General features: G+C 38.7%; 1 pseudogene across 1 annotated transcript; it reads left to right on the top strand.

Annotated features, from left to right (window-relative positions):
• Window positions 1–2,273: 2,273 nt before the first annotated feature.
• LOC309652674 (OCIA domain-containing protein 1 pseudogene) lies at window positions 2,274–7,709 on the top strand (annotated as a pseudogene). The gene has a single exon. The product of its transcript is annotated as an OCIA domain-containing protein 1 pseudogene (transcript).
• The last annotated feature ends 592 nt before the right edge of the window (window positions 7,710–8,301 follow it).

Here is an 8,301-nt window from a genome sequence, read left to right as displayed (position 1 = left end):
TGCTCTGGCAATTCTCCCCATGAAGGAGAAGGCTGTTATTGCCAATGAGAGTGTCCACCCTTGGAGGGAATAGAGCCATCTAGGACCCTAACCCTGCCTCTGACCAGGGTGGAAGCAGCCACTGCCAGCACCTGAATCAGTGCCCTCACTTGGATGGAGCAAAACTAGCTCCAGGGCGAAGACCACCATCTCCAGAGCACAAGTCCCTGCACACACTCAGGAAGGAGCAAAACCAGCTCAGTAGTGTGGCACCAACCCCTCTGACCCTGGCCCAGCCTCTAACGAAAGCATGCATACCATGGAATAAAAGTGAAACCAGCACACAGAAATGCAGCCCCAAGCCCTCAGGCCCCAGCCATGCCCCAAACCAATGTGGAGACTTCCATCTTACCCTGGATAAACCCAACTCCCTTAGGGCTTCTGCTCCAGACGCTCAGGCCCAGACAGCCACTGAGCATAGGAGAAGCCCCGGCTTGTACTTGGCTTTGACTCTAGCCCCTCAAACTCCAGCACTATCTCACACTGAGGCAGTGGCTGCCAGCACACCCCAGGGAGAAGACACAGCCTGTGCTCACTTCAGATCCAGCTCTCCCACCAAAGCCACTGGGCACATGCAGACTGCGTAGAGATGCTCCCACACAATGACACACCTTCAAGACCAGGATAGGTAACTGTTTCACCTAAATTCATAGAGACAGAGAAAGTTAAACAAAATGAGAAGACAGAGGAATATGTTTCAAACGAAATAACAAGAAAAAAACTTTAAACAACCATAATAAAACAGAGATAAATAATTAGCCAGATAAAGAGTTCAAAACAATAGTAATAAGAATGCTAAATAGGGACTTCCCTGGTAGCACAGTGGTTAAGAATCTGCCTGCCAATGCAGGGGACACGGGTTCAAGCTCCGGTCTGGGAACATCCTACATGCCACGGAGCAACTAAGCCCATGTGCCACAACTACTGAGCCTGTGTGCCACAACTACTGAAGCCCATGCGCCTACAGCCCGTGCTCCGCAACAAGAGAAGCCACCCAATAAGAAGCCCGCACACCACAATGAAGAACAGCCCCCGCTCGTGGCAGCTAGAGAAAGCATGCATGCAGCAACATAGACCCAATGCAGAAAAAAATTTTTAAAAAAGAAGAATAGATGCGCACAGTGAGAATTTTAACAAAGAACTAGAAAATATAAAAAAGAAACAGTCAGAGCTGAAGAATACAATAACTGAAAAGAAAAATATACAAGAGGGAATTAACAGAAGATTAGATGATACAGAATAAAACGTGTGATCTGAAGGATAGAATAGTGGAAATCACCCACTCAGAAGGGCAAAAAGAAAAACAAATTTTGAAAAAATGAGAATAGTTTAAGGGAGCTTTGAGACAACATCAAGTGTACTAACATTTGCATTATAGGGGTCCCAGAAGGAGAAGAGTGAGAGGGGTGGAAAATGTATTTGATGAAATTATAGCTGAAAACTTCTTGAACCAGATATCTAGGTACAGGAGACACAGTGAGTCTCAAACAAGATGAACCCAAAGAGACCCACACCAAGATATATCATCATTAAAATGGCAAAAGTTAAAGATAAAGAGAGAATTTTAAAGGCAGCAAGAGAAAAACAAAGACTCACATATAAGGGAACAGCCCCCGATAAGGTTATCAGATGATTGTTCAGTAGAAACTTTGCAGGCCAGAATGTAGTGTCATATATATTTAAAGCACTGAAAAGAAAAAGCCTACAACCTAAGTTACTCTACACAGCAAGGTTATCATTCAGAATTGAAGAAAAGATGAAGATACTAAACCTACACTAAAAGTAATGTGATATATATAAAGCTATAAAGTCTCCACCAAAACACTATTAGAATTAATAAATGAATTCAGTAAAGTTGCAAGGTACTCTATACACTAATAATAAACTATCAGAAAGAAAATGCAAGAAAACAATCCCATTTACAATCCCATCAAAAAGAATAAAATACCTAGCAATAAACTTAGCCAAGGAGGTAAAAGACCTATACTTCAAAAACTATAAGACATTGATGAAGGAAATGGAAGATGATACACATAAATGGAAGGATATCCCATGTTCATGGGTTGGAAGAATTAATATTGTTAATACTATCCAAAGCGATTTCCTCCCGTAGGTCACCAGTGCTTCCAGGTCATGGTCATTTTGAGCCTGTATCTGGGTGACTTCTAGGCGGTCGTGTCATTGACTGCTCCCCACCCCCCAACTCCACTGTGGTCCTGCGTGTCTCCTGCCCTCCCCTCCCCACCGACCCCTCTCGGGTCCCCTCCGGGCCTTCTGCCCCTGGTCGCCAAGGCTTGCCGCGCTCTCACCCACTGCTGTCATTTGGAGGAAAGATGAATGGGAGGGCTGATTTTTAAGAGCCAAATGCAGAAGTTCCAAGACCAATTCCCCACATAAGGGCTGATTACATTCCAACAGAGGAAGAAAGAAGAGTCTTTGCAGAATGCAATGATGAAAGCTTCTGGTTCAGATGAATCCTTTCAGGTCATCCCAAATATGGTTCCATCCCTAAACTTATATTTGCTTGCATCATGGGATACTTTGCTGGAAAGCTTTCCTATGTGAAAACTTGCCAAGAGAAGTTCAAGAATCTTGAGAATTCCCCTCTTGGAGAAGCTTTACGATCAGGACGGGCATGACGATCTTCACCAACTGGGCACTATTCTCAGAAGTCAAAATATGACTCAAACATGAGTGGTCATTTATCTTTTGTGACATCCCCAGCAGCAGACAACATAGAAAAAGAGATGCTTCCTCATTATGAGACAACTCCATTCAGTGCTTCTATGAATGAATCTACTCCCACTGGTATTACTGATCATATTGCCCAAGTCAAAGTAAACAAATATGGAGATACTTGGGATGAGTGAAAAATTGCATCATTGGACCTACTGAAGAAGTTTCAATATCCAGCGTCATCTAGGTGGTCATGAACATCTGCATGCTTTGAGCTCAGCAGCAGTCTTCATAAACACATTTAAAACTAGAACCTGGGTTTTTGTGGTTTGGCTTATGAAGATGATGTTCTAAAAACTTACATTTTAATGTAATATTGTGTGAATGTATTCATTTGGGGGAACTCTCTGAATGATGGTAGTATACCATGATTGTACACAGTTTGTGAAATTGTTTTAAGTTACAGGGCAAGGATACTTTTATAAAACTATCAAGAGAATGCAATGCTGTAGAATCACTGTATCTGGAAATAAATGATACCTGCATGTTGAATTGGGGTGGGTGGGTGTAGCAATCATAATTTTAAGTCTTAAACTTTATATGAAAAATTATTAAAAAGCCTTTCTCCAGTGTTTGCTGTATTCTCTTAATGTTTATGGTAGATAAAATATAAAGGAACATGCATAAAAAAATACTATCCAAAGCCATCTACAAAGTTAATGCAATCCCTAACAAAACACCCATGACATTTTTCACAGAACTAGAACAAATAATCCTAAAATTTGTATGAAACCACAGAAGACTGAAAATAGCCAAAGCAATCTTGAGAAAAAAAAGAACAAAGCTGGAGGTATCGTGCTCCCTGACTTCAAACTATACTACAAAGCCACAGTAATCAAAACAGTGTGGAACTGACACAAAAACAGACACACAGATCAAGGAAACAAAATAGAGAGTCCAGAAATAACCCCCCTCACATATTATCAATTAATCTATGACAAAAGATGCAAAAATATACAATTGGGGAAAAGACAGTCTCTTCAATATGTACTGTTGAGAAAACTGGACAGCTACATGTAATAGAATGAAATTAGAACATTTTCTCATACCATACACAAAAATAAACTGAAAATGCATTAAAGACCTAAATGTAAGACTGGAAACCATAAAATTCCTTGAATAAAACATAGGCAGGGCTTCCCTGGTGGCGCAGTGGTTGAGAATCTGCCTGCCAATGCAGGGGACACGGGTTCGAGCCCTGGTCTGGGAAGATCCCACATGCCACGGAGCAACTAGGCCCATGAGCCACAACTACTGAGCCTGCACGTCTGGAGCCTGTGCTCCGCAACAAGAGAGGCCACAACAGTGAGAGGCCCGCGCACCGTGATGAAGAGTGGCCCCCGCTTGCCGCAACTAGAGAAAGCCCTCGCACAGAGATGAAGACCCAACACAGCCAAAAATAATAAATAAATAAATAAATAAAGGACTTTAAAAAAAAACATAGGCAGTACACTCTTTGACATAAGTCTTATCAATATTTTTTGGATCTATTGCCTCAGGCAAAGGAAACAAAAGCAAAAATAAACAAATGGGACCTAATTATATTTAAAAGCATTGCACAGTGAAGGAAACCATCAACAAAATAAAACGACAACCTACTAAACAAGAGAAGTTATTTCCCAATGATTTATCTGATAAAGAGTTAATATCCAAAATATATAAAGAGCACATACAACTCAATATAAAAAAAAACCAAACAATGCAATTACAAAATGGATAAAAGACCTGAATAGACATTTTTTCCAAAGAAGACATACAGATAGCTAACAGGCACATGAAAAGATGCTCAACATCACTAATCATCAGGGAAAGGCAAATCAAAACCTCAATGAAATATCACTTCACACCTTTCAGAATGGCTATTAGCAAAAAGAAAATAAATATAATAAATATTAGTGAGAAAGTAGAGAAAGGGGAAACTTAGCTCACTGTTGTGGGAATGTAAATTGGTACAGCCACTGTGGAGAACAGTATAAAGTTTCCTCAAGAAATTAAAAATAAAACTACAATATGATCCAGCAATTCCACTCCTGGGTATGTATCTGAAGAAAATGAAAACACTAATACAAAAAGATACATGTAATGCAATGTTCATAGCAGAATTATTTATAATAGCTAAGATATGGAAGCAACCTAAGTGTCTATCAATAGGTGTATGGATAAAGAAGTTGTGATTGATATATGATAAATACATACACACACACACACACACACACACACATATACACACACAATGGAATATTACTCAGCCATAAAAAAGAATGAAACCTTGCCATTTCCAATATGTATGTACCTGTATCATACTTAGTGAAGTAAGTCAGACAGAGAAAGACAAATACTGTGTTTCACTTACATGTGGAATCTAAAAAATAAAACAAATGAATGAATATAACAAAATAGAAACAGACTCATAGATACAGAGAACAAACTAGTGGTTACCAGTGGGGAGAGTGGTGAGGGGCGGGTCATGATAGGGGAAGGGGATTATGAGGTACAAACTACTAGGTATAAAATAAATAAGATACAAGGATGTAATATACAGAAAAGGGAATATAGCCAATATTCTGTAATAACTTTAAATAGAATATAATCTATAAAAATAATGAACTACTGTGTTGTACACCTGAAACTAATATAACATTGTAAATCAACTATACTTCAATAAAAACTGCAAAAAATGCAAATTAAAAAAATATTGTACTACTTCATGGATAAAGTAAGTATCTTACAGCAATACAATTCCATTTATACCTTGGCCCTGTTTTGTGCTATTATTATCATATGTTACATAGTACTGTCATACTGATACATATGTTATAACCCTTCACAATAAATTGTTTGTTTTAACTATCAAAAATGAATAAATAAATAAACAAACCATCTATGGCCAATTGATTTTTGACATGATGCCAAGACCATTCAATGGAAAAAGAACAGTCTCTTCAACAAATGGTGCTGGGACAGCTAGATATCCATGTGCAAAAGAATGAAATTGGATCCTTATTTCACACCATATATAAAAATTAACTCAACATAGATCAACAATCTAAATATAAGAGTTAAAACCATAAAAATTCATAGAAGAAATAATATGGGTAGATCTTCATGACTTTGACTTTCACAATGATTTCTTAGGTATTATAGAAAAAATATAAGCAACAAAAGAAAAAATGGATAAATTGGATTTCATCAAAATTAAAGACTTATGTCATCAAAGGCCATTATCAAAAAGTGGACAAGATAACCTACAAAATTAGAGAAAGTGTTTGCAAAGCATATACCAAATAAGGGTTTGTATCCAGAATATATAGAGAACTATTGCAAGTCAACAACAAAAAGATAAAAACCCAATTTAAAATGAGCAAAGGACTTGAATATACATTTCTCCAAAGAAGATAAACAAATGGACAACAAGCACATGAAAAGATGCTTAACATCGTTCGTCATTAGGGAAATGAAATTCAAAACCACAATAAGGAACTTCACAGCCATTAGGATACCTCATAATATAAAAAGGAGAATCAGAAATGTTGGCAAATGTGGAGAAATTAGAAACCTTGTATACTGCTGATGAGAATGTAAAATGTTTCAGCCATTTTGGAAAATTGTTTGGTGGTTCCTCTAAAAGTTAAACAGAGAACAGAATGGCAATATAAACCTACATTCCATCCTTAGGTATATAATAATCGAATACAGGTCCCAAAGCAAGTATATGTACACACATGGTGCTGGGACAGCACCCATAAATAATCGAAAACAGGTCCCAAAGCAAGTATATGTACACACATGTTCATAACAGCACTAGTCACAACAGTCAGAAGGTGTTAACAGCCCAAATGTCCATCAGCGGAATTTATGGATAAAGAAATTGTGGTATATACATACAATGGAATATCACTTATCCATAGAAAAGCAATGAAGTACTAATAAATGCTACAGTGTGGATGAACCTTGAAAACATTATGCTACGTGAAAGAAGCCAGACAAAAATAAGGTCACATATTTTATGATTCCATTTGTATGAAATATCCAGAATAAGTAAATCCATTAAGACAGAACGCATACTGGTATTTGCCAGGGGCTGGGGTGGAGGTGGCGGGGTGCAAATGACGAGAAATTGCTTTGTGGATTAGGGGTTTTATTCTGTAGTCATGGAAATGTTTCGGAACTAGGTAGAACTGTTTGTTGCCCAACATTAGGAATGTGTTAAATGCCACTGAATTGCTCACTTTAAAATGGTTAATTTTATGTTATGTGAATTGTACCTCAATAAATTATTTTTTTAAAACTTTGCTGGTACCCAGTACGTGTTTTAAATGTTAATCTTCTAAATAGTTTACCCCTATTAACATAATTAAGAATACATAAGCTTCAGCAAACTGAAAACAAAATTAGCCAATTAGCAGATGCAGGAATTGGAAACAGGAGGTTAGAGGAATGCTTGCAGTTAAAATGACAATAAAAACGCCATCCGACTTTTTGTAGCCAAGATGACACACCCAGGTGCCTGTCCTTGACTAGAGGCAGGAGAGGTATATCCAGACCTTTCATTCAGGGCAGGGACAGGAAGAAACAGGAAATAATCCTTCAAGTCCATGTCAGGGAGCTGTGCTTTCTGCATTTTTTCTTTCTGGAAAAGGTGGTAGATTGTGTTCATTCTACTGCAGGGAAACCTTCAGAGACGGGGAGCCAGGACTGAGAGATAATTGAGCAAGACTGAGATTTCTCAGTTTGTCTAGATACTTGTAGAAGGCAATAACTGTGTTTTAAATGAAGGTTGAGTATTATAGTAGAATAGACCTTGGACTTTATTTTTATTTTATTTATTTATTTAGCTGCATTGGGTCTTTGTTGCTGTGCGTGGGTTTTCTCTAGTTGCAGCGAGCAGGGGCTACTCTTCGTTGCGGTGCGTGGGCTTCTCAATTGCGGTGGCTACACTTCATTGCGGTGCGCGGGCTTCTCATTTGCGGTGACTTCTCTTGTTGCAGAGCACAGGCTCTAGGCACACAAGCTTCAGTAGTTATGGCACGTGGGCTCAGTAGTTGCGGCACACAGGCTCTAGGGCTTGTGGGCTTCAGTAGTTGTGGCACACGGGCTTAGCTGCTCCGCGGCATGTGGGATCTTCCGAGACCAGGGCTTGAACCTGTGTCCCCTGCATGGGCAGGCGGAGTCTTAACCACTGTGCCACCAGGGAAGTCCAAGACCTTGGATTTTAGAGTTAAATAGACCTGAGTTCAAATTCCAACTCTGCCCCTTAATAGCCATGTGACCTCATGTTATTTACTTAGCCATTTCAAACCAGTTTTCCTTTCTCTTAAATGTGAATATATAACTCTGAAAGATTATTGTGAAGATTAAGTGAGGTAGATACAAAGTACCCAGCACATGCCAGCACATAGTAGATACTTGATGCTAGTTATTTTTCTTCAATCAAATTACAGATGACTTCTCCCTCCCACTTCACTCCCCCTCCAAAAAAAGTAATTAGAGTTGGTTGATGAAGAAGGATAATAAACCAAACCTTCA

This window comes from Balaenoptera physalus (genome assembly GCF_965194825.1).
Source record: "Balaenoptera physalus genome assembly, chromosome: X".
NCBI lineage: Eukaryota > Metazoa > Chordata > Mammalia > Artiodactyla > Balaenopteridae > Balaenoptera > Balaenoptera physalus.
The sequence above is the reverse complement of the archived record's forward strand: the minus strand, read 5'-3'. Positions and strand labels throughout refer to the sequence as shown.